General features: G+C 46.2%; 1 non-coding gene and 1 pseudogene across 1 annotated transcript; both read right to left on the reverse strand.

Annotated features, from left to right (window-relative positions):
* Nucleotides 1-2,060: 2,060 nt before the first annotated feature.
* On the reverse strand, nucleotides 2,061-17,006 carry LOC121482432 (annotated as a pseudogene).
* Nucleotides 17,007-25,602: 8,596 nt separating this feature from the next.
* TRNAQ-UUG lies at nucleotides 25,603-25,697 on the reverse strand. The gene is made up of 2 exons: nucleotides 25,661-25,697; nucleotides 25,603-25,638 (listed from the first exon to the last, which is right to left on the reverse strand). It is a non-coding gene; the product is annotated as a tRNA-Gln (tRNA).
* Between the last annotated feature and the right edge of the window lie 2,156 nt (nucleotides 25,698-27,853).

The following is a 27,853-nucleotide window of genomic DNA, read 5'->3' on the forward strand; positions in this document are numbered from 1 at the left end:
TAGGCGAGGAGTTAACTTCGATCGCTGCTTGCTTCCTAGTCGACCCTCCTCCCCATTCTGACATTTTCCTTCTATTTTAAAAGCTGTTGTGAAAGTGCTAGTCTCAGAGGGGGATTAAGTGGGTTAATTTGCATGAGAAAGCCCCTTTATTTAGCGGGTATTTAAAATCCCTAAATACCGAGCACCACTCTCCATCCCTCCCCCCAGACGGTGACTGGGGATGGGTGGGCGCCCTGGGAGGGGGGCACAGACTCCATCTAGAAGAGGTCGGAGACTAAACCCAGCCCAGCCCGTCCCCCCCCCCCCCCCCCGGCAGATGCAGATTTGGGAATCTTGTCTTTCGTATCAGGTTGCACGTGAAATCTTTGTCAGATCTTTTTCTGTGCACACTCATAAATAATACTACCCGGAGTATCGCTAATAGTCACAAGACACAGTGGGTGAATTCCAATGACCGAGCTGCCGTGGAGAAAATGAATGGACTGTTAATAGGATCGCTCTGCAATAATAGCTAAATTATTAAACTGTAGTGGGGGGGGGCGTCACTTCCTTGGTGTGGCAAATTCGATTTGGAGGTGCCGGGGGACCGTCTCAGGAATATTACATCGCGTAGCCCTTTGGAGGGATTTGAAGCCTTTCGATAGCCTCCTCGCGTTTGCCAGAGCTCATGTTGATTTCTATTTTTTTGTTGGCTTTTATTAGTAGAGGGTGTAGCAGACAGTATTGGTTTCCTGCCACCACCCCTCGGTATCCACCTCTGAGCCAAGGGCTCTTTACTGCAAACACCTGCGAAGCTCGGCCTACGCCAGCGGGGATTGTTCTGGCTCTCGGAGCTGCTGGGCCCGCGCTCAGGGCCAGCCCCCAGGACTGGAGGGCTAATCCCTCCACAGCTGTCCTCCTCTGCTGATGGATGCGAGGTGCTGGGTAAATACCCAGCTGCTCCCCCTCCGCAGGAGCAACTCTGGGGTGGGGTTGCTCCAGCAACAATGGGCTCTGGGAGTTCCCCAGCAGAACGGAGCCCCAGGGACCCCCAGCGTCCCTCACGTCCCCTTGACAGGCTGCCTTCCCCCACTGCTGTTGGCTCCAGCCGCCACCCGGAGAAATGATGAGTGCTCAAAAATCCTTCTCCTAGGTTCTGCTTCTAGGGTAACCCACAGCCGGACGGAAGGTGAATGCAAAGATTTTTTTCCTACCCAACCTCGTGAAGCCAAGGCAGCACTTTATAATTCCCTTTCCCAGAGCCACTTTGCCACGTCCCCTGCGTCCCCTGCTCTTACCGGGTGGCCACAAGCTGCAGCTGGAAAGCCACGAGCTCTGGGTGACATTCAGACTTGAGTTCAGATCCTGCCTTTGCCACTGACCTTGCTCAAGTTATTTTGCCTCAGTTTCCCCACTTCTAAAGGAGGGATAACGATATAGCCCTGCAGAATGGTTAAGGGAATTGACTATGGCATGTCGTCAACAGCGCGTGGCATACAGCAGCAGACCAGTGTCAGCTCTTCGACTTTCAGCAGGTTGTGCCGCAGCCTCTACCAGTACAATGTAACGTTCCTGGTTCCTGTCCTCGTAGCTTTTGTCACGGGAGAATAAGACAAATAGATACCCAGCAAGAAGGTGTCAAGATCCAAGGGCTTTATGTGATTACAAAACAATGGTGAAGATAACCACGTGGAAAACCTTATCTGGTTAAAGAAATTTTCCGGCCCGCTTTTTAACTATTTATTTTAAAAATTCTGACATTTTAGATGAAACTGAACTGTATGAACATTCTACTCTTGTATTCTACTATGGCAAACAAAAAAAAAATTCATGAGCCAAAAACCCCAAAATAAAACAAAACACAGAGAAGCATATAAAACTAAATCTGGAACTAAGCTCTAACAGCTGAATGGAGAAAGGAATTAAAATAATTTAAAAATCACAAGTTTATGGTAAAGTGTAAAGAAACTGAAAATTTACAGACTATTTAAAAACCGAAATTGCTGAGTGTTCAGAAACTACCCAGATGGATCAAGAGAAGTGAACAGCCAGAAAAAGATTACAGATGAACGTGCATTGTTTTAGCCACTTCCCATCCTGCCCATCTCTGAGGTGAGCCTGGCAGTTAGGTACTGAACCAGGCTAGTGCTGGCAGCAGGCCCAGGGTGGTAGCCTGCCCATTGGTAGATCCCTTCACTGGGTTGGCAATTTTGATCTATACCCAAGACATCTGGTGTGTCTTATTGACTTTGGCACCCTGACACCCCATTATGCAGCCAATTTAAATGCTTGGAATGGGGAGGGCATGAGTTGTCTTAGTAGATGCATCCAAACTTGCCTAGTAGCCTCTCACCTCTGGAGAGTGGATTCAGTGTCACTGAATCCAGGGTGGCCATGCAACATAGGAAAACAAGACTGTTGCTTTGCCCAAGGGGGCATCTTGGTCCAGGTGGCTGTGGAATGGCATGCTGTCCTCAAATGGTATAGGCCTCTAGAGGGAGTCCCCCCGGGTCAGGGTTGAGGCACACAGAGGGGACCCATGTGAGAAAAGCTCCCACGGTTACTGCCTGTATTTTGCCTCTCCTGACCACCTGCAAGGAAGGAACCAGAGAGTTGGATGACCTTCAGGGTTCGGGGTGACTCCAACGTGACCAGAAAAGTCTGTCTGACACACTCAGTGATGGACTGCCAAACACCAGTCGTAATGGGCTGCTCATTTGAGTTGGGAAGCATATTGCCAGCTACGCAGACCTGAGCCCCTGCATCCTCTCATTCTATGTCCTTGATGAGAGAGCCACACTGATAGCAGGGTCCATCAGGCGCAGGGTGACCCAGGTCCACTGACAGCCGTGCTTTTGTGCTGATATCCTTTTCCAGTTTGTCGATCATCATAGCTAAGGATGTAAATGTAGTATTAGTGGGTCTAGCCAAAGTGGTAATTCTCAGCACAGTTCCCTTCTCAGACGTTGGTAGGTGCACTACTGTCCCCACAAATCTTGGCTGATTCTCCTTTCTTTCTGATGATACTGCCAACTTCCTTTACCTGCATGAGATGCTGGATGGTGAATGTGACCTGTAGTCCACAGTCAGTCCTAGCCTCTCACTACCTGTAGGGCCCCTGTTGCCTTCCTGCCAATCCCTAGTGTTCCTCCCCTGGCCCTCTGGCCTTCTACCTTCCCCCTTCCCATACACTCCCCCTTCCTCCTTGGGCCTGCAGTTTTGGGCTTTCGCCAGTACCAATGATTAAAGAAAAGACTTGACTATGCAAAGTCAACCTCCCCAGAACTCTGCTGGACACGGAGACAGGTGTGATTAAAGGAGACACACCAAGCACTAAGCATGAAAGGAAAACAAGGGATACATTTGATTACGCGCGTTTAAATGAAGAGATTTTGTTCAACAAAAGACACCATTAAGAAGGAGAAAAAGCAAGCCATCGAGCAAGAGAAGATATTAGTAACTCCTGTATCCAACAGAGGACTTTTGTCTAGAATAGATTAAAAAACTCCTATAAATGGAGAAAGAAATAGAAACTCGGGGGAGAAGTGAGCAAAAGGCTTGAACACGAGCTTCACAAAAGTAGATACCCTAATGACCACTAAACAGTAAAATGTGCTCAACCGCATTACTAATCAGAGAGATGCAAATTAAAATCGCCACTATACATCGAATTGATTGGCAACGATTAAAACATCTGACATTAAAAACAAAAACAAAAACAAAAAAAATCTGACATTACCAAGTATGACCTAGGATGTGGAGCACCTGGAACTCTCATACACTGTTAGTAGGCGTGTCAGTTGGTGCCCTCGATTTGGGAAAGACTTTGACATTACCTGTTGAAGATAGTTATGCCCTAGGCCCCTCCAATACATACTGTGTAATTCCATTTCTGTAGCTTTCCAGAACAGACACAACAAGTGTGTAATTTAAGTACGCATACGTAGGTGGCAAAGCAATAAAACACTGCAAGGAAGTCATTCCCATAAAGTCAGGGAAATGGAGGCAGGAGTTTGAAATGGACCATGAGTACACAGGAGTCTGGTGGAAGGTTGGCGATGTTCTATTTCTTGAGCTGGGTGGTAGTTCCAGGAGTGCTTGGTCTACAGTAATTCATTATGCTCCATGTCTGCGCATCATGTACTTTTCCGTTTGTGTGTTGTATTTCATTTTCAGAAACTTGAAGAAAAAGCTTTCTCCGAGTATGCTCTGAGAAACATTGGTTCATGAGATCTTAATATGTCACTCGCAGAAAGGATTCCATGGCCAAATACATTGTGGCCCTGGAATAAAGAAGGATGAACAGGTCTTTAGTATGTCGAGGTACATTGTGACATTTCAAGAGGAATCAAGAGTATGCACTGATTTATGTGACCACAGAACCCTTTTCGCAAGGGACATTTTACAGAGCATACACTTAGGAAAAGTGATGGCAAAAAACAGATTAGCAAGTTCCAGTTTTACAAGCCTGCTGATCTGGTCCAACCAAGGGCTTCAGGAGCTTAATGCAAAGCCTAAAGTGCAAAGTAGCAAGCAAATTAAGTTGTAAGTTGTGCTGAACTGGAGGTACTCACTGTTCTTAAAAGTTTCATAATTTTGGGTGTTTACTCAATTGATCCCAAATAGTGAGTAGTGAGGGTTCGGCCCATATCCATACCCGTACTTTCTGCCACGTTTGTTCCAGTTTTCTTAGTCATTACACTGATCATTGTTTGTGGGTGGATGGAGCAACCCATATTTGCTTACTTCTTGTTCTATGCTTATGTCAGTTTATTTATATTTCTTAATTTTTATTTTTTTAAAGATCTTATTTATTTATTCATGAGAGACACGGGGCGGGGGGCAGAGACATAGGCAGAGGGAGAAGCGGGCTCCTCGCAGGGAGCCTGATGCGGGACTCGATCCCGGACACCGAGATCACGCCCTGGGCCAAAGGCAGACGCTCAACCACTGAGCCACCCAGGCGTCCCAGCTTATGTCAGTTTATAAGCAAAATCAGTATGACGGGATCCCCCGTCTGCCCTAATGTCCGTGCTACAACTCTGCTCCCACTGAGACACGAGGTCCACTAGATCAGTTAGCTTTTATGTATAACCACTCCCAAAAGTGGCTTAACATGACAGCCACAATTCTGTGATCTGGAAATTCGGGCTGGGTTCAGATGGAGGAGTCTTCTGCTGGTCTTAACTGGGTGTCACTCATGTGTCCGCAGGCCCCTGGCGGGGCCGGCTAGGACATTGGCTGGCAGTTAGCTGGGACATTGGAGGCAGCCACTCTAGTCCCAGGCATGGATTTCTCTCATCATCCATCATGTAGCCCTGGATGGGCTTGTTCACATGGCAGCTCTAATGAGAGTCCTAAGAATAGAAAGAGGAGCACCTGGGTGGCTCAGTCATTTAAGCCACCGACTCTTGATTTCAGCTCAGGTCACGATCTCAGGGTCCTGGGATCGAGCCCTGTGTCAGGCTCTCCGCTCAGTGGGGAGTCTGCTTGAGGTTCTTTCTCCCTTTCCCTCTGCCCCTTCCTACCATGCTTATGCTCTCTCTCTCTCTCTCTCTCTCAAATAGATAAATAAATGAATCTTTAAAAAGTAAAAATAAGAATAGTAAGAGAGGGATGGCCCCAATGTGCAAGTGGTTTTCAGATTTTTGCTTGTATCATATTTGTTATGATCCTATTGGTCAAACAGATCACGTGGCCAAATCTAGAGTCAGAGTAGGAGACTACAAAAGGGTATGGATATGGGGAGATTGAACAAATTGGGAGCCATTACTGCATCAATCTGCCAAAGTTATCTCTGGCATCATAGCATTGGTTATCAAAACGATCTCTAAAACTGCGCTGACTTATGGCACCTCTGGTACCAGTCAAATTCACTGCTGAATTTTATTTTTAAAAACAAACCCGTTCATCAGTCTTTTCAAGGAATGATCCAAATAGGATAGAAAGGCTGATTAAAATAGAGATCTGTTACATTTTCAAAGATATGATGAAATGTAAATAGTTTCCCCTAGGGAAAGTGTGCAAGATGATTATTCAAGGAGAAATTTAATTATAACCTAAAAAAAAATCCCAGGGATTCTAGCAGATATGGATTATCATTAGATTGCATTTGTTACAGAAATACAAAAACTATGACCTTTCCTTTAATTCCATTTGTTTTTATTTAACAAAATCTGTTCCTTGGTTTTTCTCAACACGACTCTGTCATGTTTACAATTTAACTGTTGCAGGCCTCGAATTATTATCTAAGACTGGAGATATTAACTCTGTCTGTCGGAAAAGTAAAAGCCTGTCATGTTGGGTAATAATGGCTGTGGGAGGCAGGCATGAAAGGGCAGAGCAGTCCCGGGCCTGCTTTCTGTTGTTTTCAGGCGTTGACGGTCTATGGCTGTGGCCATGTGGAGTTGGAAATGGACTCACATCTTCAAGTCCTAACAGTATTTGGGGGCAATTTCTCTCAGCAAATGGCAAGGATCGTCAGGTGACTCCAGATGGGAATACCAGTCCTGATTTTGTTTGACCACTTAAGGCCACCACCTTGTGCTAATTTTATACTATCAGGATCCTTTTTAAAAAATATTTTATTTTTAAAGATTTTATTTTTATTTATTCATGAGAGACACACACACACACAGAGGGAGGCAGAGACACAGGCAGAGGGAGAAGCAGACCCCATGCAGGGAGCCCGACGTGGGACTTGATCCCGGGTCTCCAGGATCATACCCTGAGCTGAAGGCAGACGCTCAACCACTGAGCCACCCGGGCTGCCCTATACTATCAGGATCCTAAGAAAGGATTGTCACTAAGAATTTTGGGCTCTCAGTTTTGTCATCCATAGTTAAGATGCCCTACTTTTTGCTTTGGATGACATTGAAATCTACGGACTACATAGAATTTGATCAAGTCATAGTTTTTTTCTGGACTTTTCATTTTTAAGTTGATACGATGATGGTGATGGAGAGTAGCAGCTCTTGCCAAGTTCTTGACAAGAATCATATCCTTTAATCCTTACAGTCACCCTCTTGGTCTCCATTTGACAAAGGAAAAACCAGAGGCACCAGGAAATTAACTAACTTGCCCAAGGACCAATGGCTTATAAATGATGGCGCCAGGATTTGAACCCAGGTCTGAATCTAAAGTCTGCTCTTAAGTACTCAGCCACACCACCCCCTGTTGAGAACTTGCTGGGTATGCCTGAGCATCATCATCATCATCATCTACACTTTTGTTGAGCGCTCATTGTTTGTAGTGTGGGCAGAACTGTGCTGGAAGTATGGCATAAAAATGCCTCTTGCACAATAGAACGTGGGATAAACAACCTTATAAATAGCTCTCTCTAGTTGGCAGCTTTGGTGGAGAGGGAAAGCATAAATTATAAGAACTTTGTCAATTGACAAACCTGCTTTTAGTTAGAAGTTTAACACCCTCCACCTCCCTCAACAGATCTCTGTAAGAGAGTTGATAACATGCACCAAAATGGAACAATTTGAGTCCTAGCACATCTTCTCCACCATGTCCACCCCGGAATGGTATTACTTGATGAAGTCTTATAAAGTTAGGGAACCCAAGAGAGACCAGAGAGCATCCTGGATATCTCACAGCTATAACCTTCAGGTACCCAATCCTTAAGAAATGACCTTTTTTATGTATACATTTTTTATGTATTTATGTATAGTTTCGTCTCTGTCATGGGCCCATTAAATTTTACATTTATGTATAGTTTCATCTCTGTCATGGGCCCATTAAAGGCATAGACTCAGGAAACAGACTGCTTGGGATCAACCCCAGAGCTGCCATTTTACTAGCTGTGTGACAATGGACAAATCATTAAATCTTTCTCGGCCTTCATTTCCTCAGCTGGAAAAAAGGAAATGATTATAGTATTCTTTGCAATTGAATTATTGTGGAGAGTAAGATAATATATGTAAAAACACAGTGTCTGGTACATAGTCAATGCTATTTAGCTGTCAGTTATTAATATTATTATTCTGCCAAAGAGCTTAAATCTGGTAGAGGTTTTCAGTTTTTTTAATTAAAAAATGTATTTAAAGTAATTTTAAAAATTTTAATAGAAAAAGCATACTTTTTTTCTGATTTTAAATGTAATGCATGTTCTTTGTGAATGTTTAGAAAATGCAGAGTTATACAAAATTGCTTTTAAACTTTTAAGTATCCAAATTCTACTGGCCTGAGATAATATGTCGAACAATCCAGAACCTAGTAGCTGGAAGCAATAATCATTACTTCATAATTCTGTGGTTGGCAGATTGGGTTCAGTGTATCTCTGCAGTCTTCTGGACGCTTGGCTGGGTCTGGGTGGCTGAGCATGACCTCATTCACAGCTGGCAGTTGGCAGAATATTGACCAGGACACCTCAGTTTTCCTCCACATGACCTTTCCAGCAGCCTGTTCACTTGCTGGAGAACAGGCTACTCACCTCCTTTGCATGGTGGTCTCAGGGATCCAAGTGCAGCAGCAGGAGGCAAAGCAAAGCCTTAGCATTTTTCTGCCTCTGCTAGGACCACACCTGCAAATGTCCCATTGGCCAAACCAGCTACATGGCTCAGCACAGATTTAAGGGGTCAAGAGACAGATTTCATCTTTTGATCTGAGGAGAGCCAAAGTCACAACGCAAAAATACAGAGATAGCTATAGGAATAATTTGTGGTGATTTTTTTGCAATTCGCCACAGATAAATGCTATCAAAATTTATGTATATATAGGGGCACCGGGGTGGCTCAGTCAGCTGAGTGTCCAATTCTTGATTTCGGCTCAGGTCATGATCCCAGGGATGTGTGATCGAGCCCCACACGGGCTCCATGCTCAGCAGGGAGTCTACTTGGGACTCTCTTTCCCTGTCAGCACTTCACTCCGTCCCTGCACACACACTCTCTCTCAAATAAATCAATCTTTTAAAAAATTGCATATATATAAAAATGTATTTGTGTATGTGTGTGTAAATATATATACATATATTTTTACATGAAAAAATATACAACACAAACAAAAGTGATAATATTTTTTATGATTTCTATATATTTTTTTAAAGTGATGATATTAAACACGGTGTTTTGTACCTTGTGGGTTTTTTCCATTAATTAGATCCTGGGGCATTCTAATGTCCTCATTTTAAGATGTGCATAATATTACATTGTATGGATTTACCATGACTAATTTAAACAAAGTGTCTCAAAGGACTTTTAGGGTGTTTCCAATTTTGCAATAAACTTCTGAATATGTAGACTTTTATACATTTTTCTACTTAGTTTCTTGGTATACATGATTCAACCTCTGACATATTTCAAGAATACAGAAAGGTTCTATCCAGAGTTGATATTCAAAATACTTAGCAACAGAATGATAGTAACCTCAGCATAGAGCAGAGTCCCCAAGGTAACCCTTTTATTGTGGATTCGGAGGTTTAGGTGACAGGAGAGAGGGCAAGCAGCCGGAGTAGTGAGTGGTTCTCAAATGTGGAGGAGCTGGGATATCTTATTGACCTGTACAAGTGTAGTAAACCTCAGCAAGGGAGAAATGTATGCAATCTGTTTTCCATCACCATCTCCAACCAGAGATGTTGTTTATCTCTTTAATCTTTGCCAATCTGATCCATGATAGACAAAAATCATACCATCTTTTATTTTTCATTTTTTTTATTTTTTAATTAATTAATTTTTATTGGTGTTCAATTTACCAACATACAGAAAAACACCCAGTGCTCATCCCGTCATGTGTCCACCTCAGTGCCCGTCACCCATTCCCCTCCAACACCCTCCCTCCTCCCCTTCCACCACCCCTAGTTCCTTACCCCGAGTTAGGAGTCTTTATGTTCTGTCTCCCTTCCTGATATTTCCCAACATTTCTTTTCCCTTCCTTTATATTCCCTTTCACTATTATTTATATTCCCCAAATGAATGAGAACATACACTGTTTGTCCTTCTCCGATTGACTTACTTCACTCAGCATAATACCCTCCAGGTCCATCCACGTTGAAGCAAATGGTGGGTATTTGTCGTTTCTAATGGCTGAGGAATATTCCATTGTATACATAGACCACAGCTTCTTTATCCATTCATCTTTCGATGGACACCGAGGCTCCTTCCACAGTTTGGCTATTGTGGCCATTGCTGATAGAAACATCGGGGTGCAGGTGTCCCGACGTTTCATTTATTTTGCATTTTTCTAACCGTGAGGGCACTTTTTTATGTTTTATCACCGCTTGTATTGGGTTGTTATTGTTGCTTTTGATGAATTGCCTGTTTATGTCCTCTGCCCATTTGGGGGGGCCATTATTCTTTTCATTAAAAAGCTAATTATGTGGGGCACCTGGGTGGCTCACTGGTTGAGCATCTACCTTTGGCTCAGGTCATGATCCTGGGATCCTGGGATCAAGCCCCGCATCGGGCTCCTCACAGGGAGCCTGCTTCTCCCTCTGCCTATGTCTCTGCCTCTCTCTCTCTCTCTGTATCTCTCATGAATAAATAAGTAGAATCTTAGGATCTTTTTTTAAAAAGACTAGTATGTATTGATACCTTATAGTGTGTCACTACACTAAGCCCTTAGTAGGCATTACCTATTTTACTATTTGCTGTGACTATATAAAGTTATTATGATTCCCATTTTAGATATGGGAAGATAGAAGCAGAGATTCAGTAATGTGCCCAACAGTTATCTCAGAACTGATAATTTTATACAGTTTAAAAATATTTGATATGGTCAAATATCTCAAACTTTTTTCTTAATGGGTTTTGTCTCTAATAGCATTCTTAAATGTTCCCTATCAGAAGGATATAAAAATATTCATCTTTATTTTCTTCTATATAGAAGCTCAGAATTGCCTGTGGAAACAAAGTATATGCGCTTAGGCCCCAATTCAGACCTTTTTTTGTTTTGTTTTGTTTTAAGATTTTATTTTATTTATTCATAGAGAGAGAGAGAAAGAGGGAGAGACTCAGGCAGAGGGAGAAGCAGGCACCACACAGAGAGCCCAACGTGGTACTTGATCCCAGGTCTCCAGGACCACACCCCGGGGCCACAGGTGGCGCTAAACCGCTGGGCCACCAGGGCTGCCCCCAATTCAGATCTTTTGAATCACGATTTCTACAGTGAGAGCTAGATGTTTATGCTTTTCAAGAGATACACAAACTTACAAGGACTGGTAAATAGACACTAGCTCTTCTTCTTCTCAAAGCACGTGAAAGTGACTGAAGAAATAATAAATTAAGAATATATCTACAGGGGCACCTGGGTGGCTCAGTAGGTTAAGCATCTGCCTTTGGTTCAGGCCATGATCCCGGGATCCTGGGATCGAGCCCTGCATTGGGCTCCCCGCTCAGTGGGGAGTCTGCTTTTCCCTCTCCCTCTCCCCCTGCTCATGCTCGCTCATTCTCTCTCTCTCTCTCTCTCTCTCTCAAATAAATAAATAAAATCTTAAAAAAAGAATGTATCTACAAAATCAATTCCAGATGGGTTAAAAAGTTAGTTGTGAAATCCCAAACTTAACTTATAGAAGAACATGTAGCAGAATATCTGATGTCTGTATTAGAGTTTTCTAAAGAAACAGAACCAGTAAGAATGTATATACATATGGAAAGAGGGGGAGAGAGAGAGAGAGAGAGAGAGAGAGAGAGAGAGAGAGGGATGGATTGATTTTAAGGCATTTTCTCATCTGATTGCAGGCGTTAGAAAGTCCTAAATCTGCAAGGGCGGGCTGAGAGGCTGGAAATGCTAGCAAGAGGTTGATGTCTTGAGTCCAAAGGCAGTCTGGAAGCAGAATTCCTTCCTCTCCTGGGGACCTCAGTCTTTTCTCTCGAGGCCTTGCACTGACTGGGCAAGGCCCACGTCCACCATGGATGGTGGTCTGCTTTGTCCAAGTCTACTGATGTAAATTCTTTTTTTTTTTAATTTTTTTTATTATTATTTATTTGTGATAGTCACAGAGAGAGAGAGAGAGAGAGAGAGAGAGAGAGAGAGAGAGAGGCAGAGACACAGGCAGAGGGAGAAGTAGGCTCCATGCACCGGGAGCCCGATGTGGGATTCGATCCCGGGTCTCCAGGATCGCGCCCTGGGCTAAAGGCAGGCGCCGAACCGCTGCACCACCCAGGGATCCCTACTGATGTAAATTCTAATCACTCTAGTAAGATACCTTCGCAGCAACATCTAGACTGGTGTTTGGTCAAACAACTGAGCAATGATAGCCTAGCCGACTTGACAAAGAGAATTAACCACCAGAGACAGTAGCTTTATGACCCTGTGGTAGGGAAGGATTTTAAACTGAGAGAGAGAGAGAGAGAGAGAGAGAGAGAGAGAGAGAGAGAGAGAGATTGATTTGATAAATGGTGTGAACCAGGCGAAAAAAAATTTTTTTTTTTAATGTTGTGTTTTCATACCCTGTGCAGGTCTTCCTCCTCATTCGAGATGCCCCCAAATATACCAGAGCCCATATTAGATGATATGCTTCATGGGATCTTCCTTGCCAGAGAGCTATTTCTTATTCTTCTGTGATTCCTGATCCACACCAAGAAACACAGGACAAGAACATAAAAGAAGCAAGTGTGTTTTAATTTATGCTCTGCAAACCTAGATATTAGCCATGGTACCACAATATCCCAAGCCAAAATACCAAACAATGATGGATTTATTGTTTCCCTAATTTAAAACAAGCCTGATTTATTTTTAAAAATGCAACCTCAAGACACAACTCACCAGACGTGATATGGAATGTATTATATGCCTAACCAAAAAACAAAACGCTACGCGGTACAGTGGATTTGAAAATTATCTTGCTATTAATAGAACTCCCGGATGGCTGTGATCTGTTGGATTTGATACATTCAGGTTTTGGCAGCTGCTGGGACTGAAAACAAGACGTTCCATACGTTATTACTTAATAGAGAAACTAGGTCATAAAATAGCCCTTTGGTGAATTTTTTCAAAAAGGTTTTGAAGAGCCCAATTTCATCTTTAATAAGTCCGCGTTGCTGAGTATGTTTGGCAAAGCAGCAGTGTGATTAACAGACTCCTTCTCTGGAACTTGTGTAAAATTGAGAGCAGCTTGGGGTGCCCCGTTACTGTCATCTCTTCAGCTGGCATTATACGCCCACAGCAAATATTTGTTGACTCCCCGAAGCGCCCTTCTCTTTCCTTTTATATTTTGAGGGTCTGTCACTGAGCTACTGACCGAAATGTTTGGACTGAGGAGATTTACAAATATATCTGTTGGACAGATCACATTTTTAAGAGTTTAAGGTAATACTGGGTTCAAAATCACTTTTAAATGTTTATTTGGAAAACATTTCTACCTACTGGCCCCATTAAAAATAAGCCTTTTTTTTTTTTTTTTTTTTTTTTTTTTTTTTTTTTTTTAGTTTTTAGTTTTTATTTAAATTCCGGGATAGTTACCAGATAGTGCAATATTAGTTTCAGGTGTACAATCTAGGGACTCAGCACTTCCACACATCACCTGGTGCTCATCACAAGTACCTTCCTTCAGCCCCATCACCTGTTTCACCCATCCCCCAAACAAGCTTTTTTTAAAAACTGAGATAACCCCCCCCCCCCCAAAAAAATAGCTTCAGTGATTTTAGGGTTTGGGTTTATTTTATTTTATTTTTTCATCTAAAGAAGTACTTGTTTTAGGTTGGATGCTGGAAGTAGACTCTGAGATGAGGTTTCTGAAAAATCAGCAAGGAAATTCAACTGAAAAGGGAAGAACCAGAACCAAGGAGTGCGATGTATCAAGTCAAGTCCCCAGGAGGGTGGCTGGGGTTCAGTCCTGCTCTAGGGATAGTAGAAGTCCTCCGGGGGAAAGGGAGCTGGAGTATTTCTAGACAGCACCGCACCCCCCCCCATGATAATCAAGACTCATTGCAGCATAGATTCCTAGGCACTTCTGGATGTCCTTGCATGGACAGAGTGGGTTCTAGCAGCCTGTGGCTTGTCTTCCAACAAAGAGATACAGGTGCCAGTTGGGTGTGGTGAGGGCAGTGACAGGTGTGGGTGAAGGTGGTCTAAAGGTATATGTGTGGACATATGACGGCAGGTGCCTACTGTCCCACAAGGCATACTTTGTCTGGGTCTCTCCACAGATTCCAAGCAAGCCTAGATATGAAGGGAAGGAGGCACCATGTAGGCCATATAAGGTTTCAGGCAAGTCACCATGTTTCCCTTGATGTCTCTGCCCCCCCCTGGTTGAGTCAGTAGAAGCAGGCTAAAGAGAGGAGCTTACATTGGCAATGGACGACTCTGTTATACTTCCCTCATGAGGGCAACCCCACCACTAGCCCCCCAGAGTCTGGGCGGTGGTAGACAATGAGCAGGTCTGGAGGGCAAGAACAGAAAACCAATCCTGAAGGAAGTACTTGGGGCAAAGACAGAAAAATGAGCTCGAGCCAGGGCTTCACTGAGGCGAGGAAACAGCTGGAACTGGAACAGACATTATTATGATCATAATACAAGATAAAACTATATTGTACAACATATATAATAATGCAACAAATGGAATTATTTACATAACCATAATACAAACTGAATGCAGCAACTGGTACTCAATAGCCACACATGGCTAATGGCTACTGTATTGGACAGCATAGCTCTAGAACATTCCATCATCACAGAAAGTTCTGTTGGACAGCACTGGCCGAGAGCTTACTGAATGGGTCAAGTGTTGAGATGTCCTGGGCCTCAAACTCATGTTTTCTTCCTCTCCATATTCAGCTTATAACAAATCGAATTTTGCCCCTGGGATCTCCCTGAAAAATTTGCATTAGCTTGTTAAGGGGCGATAGTATAGAGATACTTTGTAAATTTTCTGTTTAGAGTTACCTTCGTTAAATGACCTTTGACTCTTGAGTTTTTAGTCGTTAAATGTTAACTCAGACCTAGTACACATTGAGCTTCCAGTGAGTATTGGAACAACCCACCAGTCAGGTTCACTTTCTTCTTTGATCGCTGTTTTCCTTTACCTTATTGTTGGTGTACGTTTTAATCTTTACAAGGAAAAAGAACAAAATTTGATCTCAAGGGGGAGGAGGCAAGAAGCCACACGGGAGTGGAAACCGTGGAAGAATCTCACTCCAGTGAGAGTTTCTGGAGTTATTCCAGAAACAAAGTGCTTGCACTTGAATCCTTATGTCAGGGTCTTCTTCTGAGGGTACCCAAATTAAGACAGTCTGTGATTCAAGTCTAGAAATAAAGGTGATCAATGATAACACAGCATCTCCTCAACCTTGGACTTCTGACTAGGGCCCAGGGCGCTATCTGCTGGGTTTTTAAAAATATTTTATTTATTTATTAGAGACACACAGAGAGAGAGAGAGGCAGAGACACAGGCAGAGAGAGAAGCAGGCTCCAGGCAGGGAGCCTGACGTGGGACTCGATCCCGGGTCTCCAGGATCACACCCTGAGGTGAAGGTGGCGCTAAACCACTGAGCCACCCGGGCTGCCCCTATCTGCTGGTTTATTTATTTTTTTAATAAATTAATTTTTATTGGTGTTCAATTTACCATCATACAGAATAACACCCAGTGCTCATCCCGTCAAGTGTCCCCCTCAGTGCCCGTCACCCATTCCCCCCCCCCCCCGCCCTCCTCCCCTTCCACCACCCCTAGTTCGTTTCCCAGAGTTAGGAGTCTTTATGTTCTGTCTCCCTTCCTGATATTTCCCACACATTTCTTCTCCCTTCCCTTATATTCCCTTTCACTATTATTCATATTCCCCAAATGAATGAGAACATACACTGTCCTTCTCCGATTGACTTACTGCTCTACCGGTTTAAAATGCTCCAGATGCACCAGATACCAACAAAAGCAGCAGCAGATACCAGGCTTTTGGAAATGCTAGGCCCAAATTCAACCTGGTGACTTGGTCTGGTCAGAATTTGTCCCGGCAGCTAAGCGGAATTGGCCTGGCCTGGCCACGTGAGAATGGGAGCGGAAACACTGGTGGTGGGCAAGAGAGAGGAAAAACGAGGAAGCCAAGTAGGATACAGTCTCAAGCCAATTTCTCAGAGGCAGGTCTGGGATTCACTGCTTCAGAAATATTCCACTGAAGGGCGAGAGAGCTGGGGCATTTATCCATCCCTTCTCATCAACCGTTGGTTGAGGGATGCCGGGAGAGAGCAAGCGCAGGGGCACCCTGGGCCTACTGCACGCACAGGCAGAGAAAGCCCACACACAGAGAGGTACAGATTCAGGCTGGCATGCAGGGACAAATGGCTAGTGTTGGAGGACCAGCGTAGACATCGACAGAGTCCGCTACACAATCTTATTTTTAATTTTAAGCGGACAAAATAGACCCGAGGGTCTTAGAGTACAGCCTATCCATGGGCTAGTAGGGCTGATCCACTGGTGCGGAGGAGATAATGAGTCACTGCTGAATGGAAAAACAAAAGGATCTTTAATGGGGAGTTTGACTCCTGGTCAGAACATCCCAAATAGTTGAGAGAGAGGACAGAGCCTTTGGTATTAATTGCATTTGAGTTGAAAGGGTGGGGAGACAGTGTTCTGGCTTTTGCACCAAAGAAGACACAGACCAACTTATTTTAACCACTTGTCAGAGGCTACATGGGCGGCCTGCGCATTCTGGAATTTCTGAGAGAGACTTACCAAATGCTTTCTGCTGAGGCTGACGAAGCCAAGCCGGGGCATCTGCATGCCAGGAATATATGGTTGCATATGTGCCACTGTTTATCTGTTTGCAAAATATGCCATATGTCGACAGCCTGACATATGTTGAGCTATCTGGAAGATCAGTCAGAGAGAAAGAAGAGCCAGAGTAGAAGAAAGAGAGGAGAAAGGAAAACATGAAAGGGGTAACAAACCCTTGTGCGTTCGGCTAAGTGGTGAATTCCTTGAGCATCAGGCATGTATCTCCCAGTGGTCCATGTGGCAAGGATCTTGGCCCTTACCTGGGCCAGTGCCCCCCATTCCTGAATGAAGAAACTGAATCCAGAGTTCCCGTGGCTCAACGACTAGAAAGTCAGGAGTAGGACCCCCGGCGTTGCCTCTGCTCCAGCCTCCTTGCATCTTGGGCTTTCTTTCATGGCCACACGCTCACCCACCACCTCCTGTCTTCTCCTGCCCATCCAACCCCCGTGCACCCCACTCTTCCACTGCCTTGGTCTCCCCTCGTGCCTACTGCATGCTGTGCACTGGCTGAGCGTCAGCAATGACTGTCCCCTTCCCGTGGGCCTTTGACCGCATTGTTCGCTCTGCCTTGCATTCCCTTGCCCTTCTACCTGTCACCATCCCAGCCATCTTCAGGGTCAGGCGAATGGCACTTGGTCACACATCCTTCCCTAGGATGCAAAGCCAGAAATCGTTTCTCCACCCTCTGTACTGCCGTCACACTCTGTGTTTCTCTGAGACCATCCATCCGTAGTATACTTGCTGATGCTCATTTTTCATTTTTCTCTATAAAAGTATAATCCGCTCACATGCCGAGATTCTTTCCTCTTTGACCCTCCTCAGTGCTCATCAGAGAAGCTTCAACATAGTAAGAATAGCAATTGAGTGTTTGCTCTGTGCCAAGCACCATGTTTACAGTTTTGCATGCATTAGCCCATTACTTCTCGCATTAACCCTATGAAGGAAACACTCACCATTGGTCCCGTTTCACACTCGAGGGACCTGTGACACAGAGAGGTTAGGAAACTTGCCTAAGATAACACAGCTGGGAAGTCAGCGTCAGGGCTGCTGACGCCAAAGCTCAAGCTCTTAGCCACAGGGCTAGACTTGCTTCTGGGAGCGTCCGAGGATTTGAATTTGTTTCACTGCTAGGAAAGGCCAAAAAGAGAATTTTTATTTAAAAAGCAATTAAATATTGGAGTGTAAAAGAATAGTTGTCCTCTCAGAAAGAGAGCAAAAAGGAAACATTAGATCAACGACGAAGATCACTCCCATTTTCCTCAGGAGAAAGTTAAATGAGCTTCATCAAATGATTTAAGATTTGTTGTCTCCTCCATCCACCTAAAGAGTAAAATGTAAGTCCTTGTCTTCCCCTAGAAAAACAATCTTATAAAGTGTAGTGTCATTCATGAAACCTTTAAAATCCGCGCAAGGCCAGAGAACAACATGAGTCATTATTAGTTGGCTAAAATCCTAGGAGGCCTCCTGTGGGTTCAGGAGCTCCGGAATCACCTCAGGAGCCTGTCATTCCCGGGTGGGTGTGGGCTTATGATGCTTTATTTTTATCACCTCAACTGGGACACAGCCAGCTACGGCAGTGCCAACTCCGTGGAGGCCTCAGGATCAGTGGAGGGCTCCCTTTCTTCCTGAGTCCCCAAACCTGGGTGGTTGAAGAGATTTTAAAAGCGAGGATGCAGAAGCCCCCATTGCCTCAGAATGGGGCCTTCTGGAGCTTTTGGCCTGAAGAAAAGAAACCTGAGGAGTGAGATCACAGTGGTCCAGAGTTAAACGATTATATTTTACTCAGGGGAACTACATGGGGGCGGGGGCGGGGGTGACGGGTGAGGAGCAAGGGGACGCAGCTTCGGGTTCACCAGACAGGCTGCGTGGCCAAGTGTCAGAGCTGCCCACGCCCCCTCAGCTGCGCTTTCCTCCCGTGTCAAACGGGGGTGATGATACTCATCGGAAAAGGTGGTTGTGATGACCAAATAGCTCAGGTCGGCTTCCCAGACTTGAGCCATCCACATCTCACAGCAAAGGGATCTGTGAGGAAGGTGTGAGGAAGGCTCAAGGCCCCAGCTGTGGGGTGGGGGGCCCAAGGCCAGCCATTGTGGGGAGCTGTCATCATGCCAGGCCTGAAGGGGGCAAGACAAGAGAGCATGGGCAGAGCTGGGGCCCTTTAGAGAAGGCAGCGAGACCGTGGCCTGGTGAACCTGCAGCAAGTCTGCAGAAGACTGAGCAAGTACCCCAGGCTCACCCTCCTCCCGCCCCCCATCGCCTGCTGGTGCTCCCCATTGGCTGTGCCCAGCCAGAAGCAAGGGAGCCCATGATGTGCCCCTGAGGAGGCCAGCCTCCTGGGGGGGGGCAGCAGAGAGGGTGGCTGAGTGGGGACAGGCAAAGGGGACCGCCTCTGTGAGCCTTGGCCCAGCCCCCCTCCCCTGCATCAGCTACCCCCTGCCCCTGCTTTCATGAGCTGAAATACATTCACTTTATATCCTAAGCAGGGATATTATGAAATCATGAGTTGGAAGGGCTAATTTTTTTTAAAAACCATCCAAGACCTAATGGCCACTTTATTTTTTAAAAAGATTTTATATATGAGAGACACAGAAAGAGGAGCAGAGACACAGGCAGAGGGAGAAGCAGGCTCCATGCAGGGAGCCTGACGTGGGACTCGATTCCGGGTCTCCAGGAACACACCCTGGGCTGAAGGCAGGCGCTAAACCGCTGAGCCACCCAGGGACCCCAGAGCTAATTTTTTTTTTTTGCTCCAGAATATGCATTTGGGGTAGTTTGGGCTCAGTTCAGCACTTAGAAAAAGTAAATACTCCATAAAGCCATTGGCTCTGTTGCTGGGAGTCAGAGATGAACATGCAGTGGAGCGCCTTGTCCCGATTGCAACTAACTTTTATTAATTTTTTTAGAGATTTTATTTATTTATTTGAAAGAGAGAGAGAATGAGCTGGGAGAGGGAGAAGCAGGCTCCCTGCTGAGTAGGGAGCCAGATGTGGGGCTCCATCCCAGGACCCCGGAATCATGACCTGAGCTGAAGGAAGACCCCCAACTGACTGAGCCACCCAGGCGGCCGGCAGCTAACCTTTAAAAACATGTTACTATTCAAAATGCGATCTTTTCCCACTAGGTTTTCTAACCAGATTGCTAATTTCTAGAAAAGATGATATAAATGTGTTTGGTGTATTTGTTTTCTAACTGGCCCACCTTAATGAATTTGATTATTTGGCCCATTGGTTTTTCATTAGATTCTTTTGGTTTCTCCACGCAAACAAGTAAATCATCCGGGAGTGTTGATAAGTTTTTCCACTTGTTGCTATTTAACATCTCATCACAGTGACTTGAACCTATAGGGCAGCGTTGATCAAGAATGGAGAAATGACAACAACAACAACAACAACAACAATAACAATAACAATAACAAAGAATGGAACAACAGTGGTGAGATCAGGAATTCTTCATTTCTTTCTTGCTTTAACGGAAATGCTGCAAGCTTTTTTGTTGTTTGTCTGTTTGGTAACATTAACCTGGCATGGGCTAGTGCTAATGAGAGATAGTCTTTGTTTTGTTAAGGAAGTGCCCTTAGAGTCTTAGTTAACTAAGAATTCTTATCAAGAATGGGCATTATGTGTTATCAGATGCTTCCTAGACATCTATTGAGACTTTAAAATCCTGGAATAAATCCTGCTGGATGGTGATGCATAATTCTTTAACTATATTGCTTTTCTTTCTTTCCTTCTTTTTTTTTCTGAGGAGTTGCATCTTGGTTGGACGAGAGCTGGGTGTGTGCCTTAAAGTCATTTTTGGGATGTCAAGGGACTAAAATGAGTGTATTAAGTTAAAATGCAGGTTGTTGGGGATCCCTGGGTGGCTCTGCGGTTTGGCGCCTGCCTTCGGCCCAGGGCGTGATCCTGGAGACCCTGGATCTAGTCCCATGTCGGGCTCCCTGCATGGAGCCTGCTTCTCCCTCTGCCTGTGTCTCTGCCTCTCTCTTTCTGTGCCTTCCATGAATAAATAAATTAAAAAATCTTTAAAAAAATAAAATAAAAGGCAGGTTGTGTATTCTGATGAAGAATAAACGTGTGAGAGTGAAAATGTCTGTTGTGCAGGCAATGATGTTTAAAACAATGTTGTATGAGACGTAACTGTAGCTGCAGGCTTTCAGCAGGCCACTGAGCCTCTCTTTTACCTCCAGCTGAGGAATATGAGACTGAAAGTGGGAAGATTTTGGATAAACAAAGTTGCATGCTCAGGATAGAATTCCAAGCTGAGATAAATTTGGGTCTTACAGATCTGCCTACTTTTTTGAAACTAGACCCAGCATCAGACTTTCCTCTTTTTTTTTTTTTTTTTAAGATTTTATTTATTTATTCATGAAAGACAGAGAGAGACAGAGACACAGGCAGAGGGAGAGGCAGGCTCCCTGCGGGGAACCTGATGTGGGACTCGATCCCAGGACCCCGGGATCACAACCTGAGCCAAAGGCAGCCATTCAACCACTGAGCCACCCCGGTGCCCTGGACTTTCCTCTTTTGTCTCGACTTAGCGTAGGTAAATTTATCCAAGTGTGAGCAAGGACACCTCATGAAGCAAGTGACAAGGCGAAATGTAATGTCAGAAAGTCGCAGGTATGTTGTAAAAGTTGCGTGTGGGGGTGGGCAGCACACGCACGGGTGGGGTGTACCTCCGGCTCGGAACCTGCATAAATCCAGGCCACCCTGTTGCCTGCCTCAGCTCGGTGCTGCATTCAGAAGAAACACCAATCCAACAATCCAGAATAATTAAAAAAAAAAAACTATTCAGATTTTTCCTGTAGAATCAACCAAATGGAAAGAAGCAATCCCTTTCCTAACACACAACCAGGTTCCCCTCTGCGCATCCTTTCCCCCAAACCCCAAGTCATCACAACCCGGCAGCTGCCTCTCTTCCTCCCGCTGGCTCTCGAACAGTCCCTAGGCTTTCTCTCTGACTCAGCCTGACCTGGCCCTTGCCATCCTTTACCTTCCAGATCGCTTCTCTTCTCTGTCCTTTGGCCTGTAAAGCAGTCAAGCTCTTTTGGGGCTTGGCGCCCCCCCACCCCCCCAACCTCCCCCCACCGCGGTGGCCCAGATCTGCACGTCTGGGCCCCAGAATGATCGGGCAAAGGTAAAGAGACCTTAGCAGGCGGCGTTTTTGTTTTGGTTTTGGTTTGTTTTTCTGTAACACCGGCCGCAAGAAAATTGCCAGGCAATCTGCAAACCTCTGCTTACCCAAGACTTTCATGTCCCTCCTCCAGCAAACATCACCCCACATTCTAATCTGCCACAGCCTAATCCTCCCGCCGAAATGCAGAACAACTCATCAACAGCAAAGAGGTCAAAAGCGGGGAGATCAGGAGAGAGCTGGGTCGTCCCGGGCCTGGAAAAAGAGCTATGCGGGGGATGGCAAAATTATGGTCACACCAAGTGCTGTCTCTTCAACTTGGCCTGCGTCCCCTGAAGCTGGAGTCTCCCCAAAAGTATTATTAAGGCCTCAAGAAAGAGGTAGAGGAGGAACGAGGAGGCGTGACGCTGGCTTTCCGCGTCTGGAAACTGGAGGCTTTGCAAGGGCCCAGGTGCATCTGGCGCGGCGGAGGGCCAGGCCCCTGCCCTGGGCCACGCTCTGGGGCTCTGCAGCCCACGCGCCCCCTCCGGCAGAGTGAGGAGCCTATTTTTAAAGACCAGGCAAACTCTGAATGTGTAATGACTTCTCCTCTTCTCCACCCGATGCCAATCAGTGACTCATCAACCATTTTCTAAATGACTATGTTTTCATTCCCCAGTCTCCTTCCCACTGCGATATTAGAGAAGATTAGATGCAGCCCCTCGCTGCCTCCCTCTGCTTCTCTGCGCCTTGTTTTAGAGACGGCGATGCCCCCAAAATAGAAGCGTTTCGTTGAAGGCTGATCATTTGGTGACACGTGGAAACGCGCGGGCGCGGGGGTCGGGGAGGGTCTGGAGGACTTCGGGGAGGACGTTGGCTGAAAAGAGAAGGAAATAGAACCTTGGGCTAGGAGAAATGGGGTATCTCACCGGGGCGCCCTTCCCTGCACCCAACCTCACCGGGGCTTTCTGGGCCAAAGCTTATTTAGGAACCCCGGCCACCCTTCGCAGTCACTTGCCACTGCGTGCTGTTCTCTGCCAAATGCCTGGTTTCCTTCTGGGCCCTGCTGCTCTCCCCTGCTCCTACCTCTGGCACCTGCTCCTGTCCCCCCACGACACGTTTCTTCGAGCCCTGTGCTCCCCTTAGCAGCAGCAGGGAGAGCAATCCCTTTGCGGGAATTTTCTCTTCCTGCTCCTACTCCTACTCCTGGACGCGACTGTTTCCAAACGGAGCCTTGTCTTTTGCTCCAAGAGCAAAGAGAGAGTTTGGTTGGTGAATAGAAACCCATCTGTCGTTTCTGGGGTAATGATGCTCAGCCTATCCCGCTGCCAATGGGGATGTGGTCTTGTGTACTGGAAAACAAACACGAAAACGCCGGTACTGATCCTTAGATGCCCCTCCTCTATCGTGCCAGGTACCTCTACTTGCCCTTCTCTGCCTTCTCCACCCTGCTCCGTGGCCTGGGTGCTTGATCTATGTGGATTATGTCAACAGGGTCCCCTTACCTCCAGGCTTCCCACTGGGTCCAAACCGTGCACAGCTCTGGGAGTAGATCCGAGGATTGGAGGACAGCAAGTTCCAGGTATTTGCTGTGCTGCTCCCTCTTTGGGATGACTCTGTCTCTTGACCCAAGGTCATTGCTTCCTTCAAGGAAGCCTACAGGACTCTCTTTTTCTGATAACCTCTTTCCCATCATCCCCGAAGGCAGGCCCAGGGGTGGTAGCAGCTCTACTGCTGCTCGCCCTGAGTGCCGGCATTTTCCCACAAGCTGCCATTGGGCAAGGAGTGCCTCTGTAAAAGAACCCTCTTGAAGTCATCCTCCTTTGAATGTGCCATCTGTTTCCTGATGGGGCCCGGACTGGCCCTGTCTTTCTCTCTCCTCCACTTCCACCCCACCCCTTGAGCCTACTCTGCTCTATGTTTCTCTCACCTCCTGCAGCATCTTTTGGCCTCCTCACACCTCTAGCATGACTCATCTTGCCACTTCGGGAACAACTGGTGACCCTTCAGGAAACAGCAGCAAAGGGGTTATGGTGAAAGGGATGAATTTTTTGAAGCAAGAAGTACAGCCCCAATACTCATGAGCTAAGTGTGATCCACATGAGCGTCAGTTGGCCAACGTATGCTTGCTGGGAAGAAAGGCTAAGGATGGATTCGGAGCTGGATTACTGACGATGCCCTCAAACCCCTCTGAGTTACAGTCTACTTGCTCGCAGCCTGTGGGGCTTCTGTGAACCATTCTCAGATCATTTGAGGCCACAGGATATCTATAGCAACTGAATCTCAATAATCATAATCATCATAATCATGGTAATGGCTGCCAATTACTGAGTGCCAACTCTGAACCAGGCACTGCGCCTGGTGTTTTGCTTCTGTAAATCAAATGGAAGTTTCCATCTCGCTCTTAAGGGTTGCATCCCCACAGTATTTGGGAAAGGGGCCGATTGGACCCTGGTCCATCCTCAAGCTGTCCACCTGTCACTCCGCTTCTCCGAGTCGTGCGTTACTCCCGACTCCACCAGGGGGCGCCACAAACTTCCCTGCGGGTGGAGGTCCGGAACTCTGGAGGGGACCTTCCCCTCCTAAGCGGGGGTTCCCTCTGGAAAGCCCAGAAAGCCCTCGGAGAGCTCTTGAGCGTAATGCAGAGTCCCCGCTCTCACTTTCCTCCCTAACACAGCCAGACAGTTAGGAGGGTCTGACAGCCTGTGTTGAAGTTTGAGGAGCATCAAAGGGGGAACACCACATGTGAAGAAAAGAAGGTGACAGGACCCCTAAGGACTTTAGGCGCTCCCAGGGGTGCTCTCTGAGGTGCACTCCAGTTCCTGTCCTCGCCCCTGCCCTCGAGTCTTCTCCTCTCTGTGCAGTCTCCACCTTTTCCTAACTCTGCGTCTCTCTTTAGAAATGTTCACCCACTGGAGCTGTTCTCACCCCAGGATATGTCCCTTTCCTCCCAGAGGACCTCTCTTCCCGAGTGTCTGAGTCAACAAGGACCCCTGCAGCCTCCCATTGGGTGCTGTTCTGTCCACTGTCTCTCAAGATCAAGCCGCTGGCCTTGTTGGATTGTCCAACAGTAGCTGTGGATCTCTCTCCCGCTTTCTCCCCTGCACACATGTGTGCACGCACGCACACACAGGGATCTCCCAAGGACAGATATGAATTCTCAGAGCCAACATAGTCTACACCCCGAAAGGGGGAAGAGAACTATTTCCCTGAGTGCCTCCATGGTATGCAAGGTCCCTCTTGCACCGTGGACTTGGTACCTCACATTGTTTACCATCACAATTGGCTCTTCTGTTCATTTTTCCCTTTTAAAAGTGGTTCAGCTTTGGGCCTCTGGGAACAGGCTCTTTAGTGGCTTCCCCTTTAGTTACACAAAGACCCAGTTCAGGTGTTGAAATAACCACCTGTGAGAGCCATTCCATTTCTTCCCATTCGCTCTTCCTCTGCCCTGGTCTCTGTCTGGGGCTTGGTTCAGGCTCCTACTGCCTCAGGCTCCTATAGCTTCCCTCTAGACCCTCATAACCCCAGGGGGTGGCTGAGGTTCTTTTCACACATTCTTTGCCCCAGTGAATGACTCATCAATCCTGTGAGGCAGAAATTGGCCTGTCTTCTTCCTCTCTCTCTCTCTCTCTCTCTCCCCCCCCCATATCCCATCCACCGCCAAGTCTTTGAGATGTTATCTCCTTGACTATTTTCTGGAATCCATGGACCTCTCTCCACCCCCGCTTCTCCACTGTGTCCACTGTTTCCTCCACATTGGTTGCCTGTCCCCTCGTCATCCGTCTCATCAACTGTCCCATCCTTTATATGACATTGCTCTTCGCCTTTTTAAAAGATATTTTTTTTCTTTAAGTAGGCTCCACACCCAACATGGGGCTTGAACTCATGACCTCAAGATCGAGAGTCATATGACCTCAAGATCAAAGTCATATGCTCTACCCACTGAGCCAGCCAGGTGCCCCTGCTCTTCACTTTTCACTACTTGTGTGTGGGTGCTTCCCTCAACGGAACTGTCAGCTGCATGAGGACAGAGGGTTCTCCATCTGGTTTACTGCCACACATCTTGTGCCTAGCACGGGGCCTGGCAGGTAGTAAGCGCTCAATACTTATTTGCTGAAGAATGAGCAAATTGTTGAGTCCAGTTTACTTATCTTTGAGGCTAGGAGAGATTAGGCTCTGAGCGCGGTCTTGCATGCAGCAAACTGTCAGGGAATACCTATCGGATAAATGAGTATTTCTTTTGCTCAGGCCACATAGCTAATTAGTGGCTGCATTTAAATCAAGTCTCCTTATTCTGGTTGGTTCTTAAACTTGACTGTGACTGTGTGTTAGGCACCTCTGAGAAATTTTAAAAATCCTCATGCCCTGGCTGCCCCATAAACCAATTAAACCAGAATTTTTTGGTGGGGTTGGCAGTGGGGACCAGAGTATAAATAATTTTTTGAGGGGGAGGAGAGAGAGAGAGAGAGAGAGATGGGGGAGAGGCAGCAGGAGAGGGAAAGAGAGAATCCCAAGCAGACTCCACACCTCAGCATGGAGCCTGATGCAAGGCTCTATCCCACGACCCTGAGATCATGACCTGAGCCAAAATCAAGGGTTGGATGCTTAGCTGACTAAGCCACCCAGGAGCCCCCAGAGTATCAATATTTTTATTTTTTATTTTTATTTTTTTAAAGATTTTATTTATTTATTCATGAGAGACACAGAGAGAGAGAAAGAGAGAGAGAGAGAGAGAGGCAGAGACACAGGCAGAGGGAGAAGCAGGCTCCACGCAGGGAGCCCCACGTGGGACTCGATCCCGGGTCTCCAGGATCACACCCTGGGCTGCAGGCGGCGCTAAACCGCTGAGCCACCCGGGCTGCCCCTTATTTTTAAAAACTTTCTAGATGATTCCAGCGTACAGCTAAGATTGAGAACCATTTTATTTTTTTATTATTTTTAAAAGATTGTATTTATTCATGAGAGACACAGAGAGAGAGAGAGGCAGAGACACAGGCAGAGGGAGAAGCAGGCTCCATGTGGGGAGCCCGATGCGGGCCTCAACCCCGGGGCCCCAGGACCAAACCCTGAGCCAAAGGCAGACGCTCAACTGCTGAGCCACCCAGGTGTCCTGAGAACCATTTTATTTTTATTTTTTTTAAATTTTTATTTATTTATGATAGTCACACAGAGAGAGAGAGAGGCAGAGACACAGGCGGAGGAAGAAGCAGGCTCCATGCACCGGGAGCCCGACGTGGGACTCGATCCCGGGTCTCCAGGATCGCGCCCTGGGCCAAAGGCAGGCGCCAAACCGCTGCGCCACCCAGGGATCCCCCTGAGAACCATTTTAAATCATGAGGTAGGACCCAGGTAATCCCATACCTCTCATACTGCATCTAACAGAAAAGCTTTGAGAAAAATCAGAAGCCTTACTAAGCAAACTGAACGTTCAATTCCCATGTCCAGAAACAGTGGCAGCTTGTGGGGGAAGGGGGCACATTGTTGTGTTGGGCTAGGACTGAGCTATGGGGAGAACCAGCATGTGTTCACCTCCAGAAATGCAGAGAAATGGTTTTGTGAGGTGGGTGGAGGCATTGGAAGAAAATAAGTAATGCAAATGTATTTGAAACTGGTTACTGGGAAGCTCTGCCTTAAGAATCTTCTTAGACTAAAAAAAAAAAAAAAAAAAAAAAAAAAAAAAAAAAAAAAAAAAAAAAAGAATCTTCTTAGACTATAGAAGAGTAACTCCAGGGACTTGGGGAGAAGTCTTTGTGCCATTTAAAATGGACAAACCTCCGGCTGTGTTTGCCAAGGAAACCATTTTAGACAGTGATGGAGAAAAGGCCATCAGAGTAATTTTCCCCTAGAAAAGCACTGTGCTGGATACAGCTGTGCTTGGTGGTTCATTTCATCCCAGAATTGCTAAGCCCTTTGGTTGAGGCTTGTTTTCAAAACTGCCACATGTGAAGCTGGGAATTATGACTTAAAAGAGAAGTGGGAAAATACCTAGAGAATGCTTTCAGTCACTGAAATCACTGGGAGAGAGTGCTTTGCCCAGGGATCCCAACTCTGGGCCCCAGGCTCCCCCCTTTGGTGCCACCCTAACCACAGTGGGCCAACCTTGTCCACGTCAA

The sequence above is a fragment of the Vulpes lagopus genome, chromosome X (genome assembly GCF_018345385.1).
Source record: "Vulpes lagopus strain Blue_001 chromosome X, ASM1834538v1, whole genome shotgun sequence".
NCBI lineage: Eukaryota > Metazoa > Chordata > Mammalia > Carnivora > Canidae > Vulpes > Vulpes lagopus.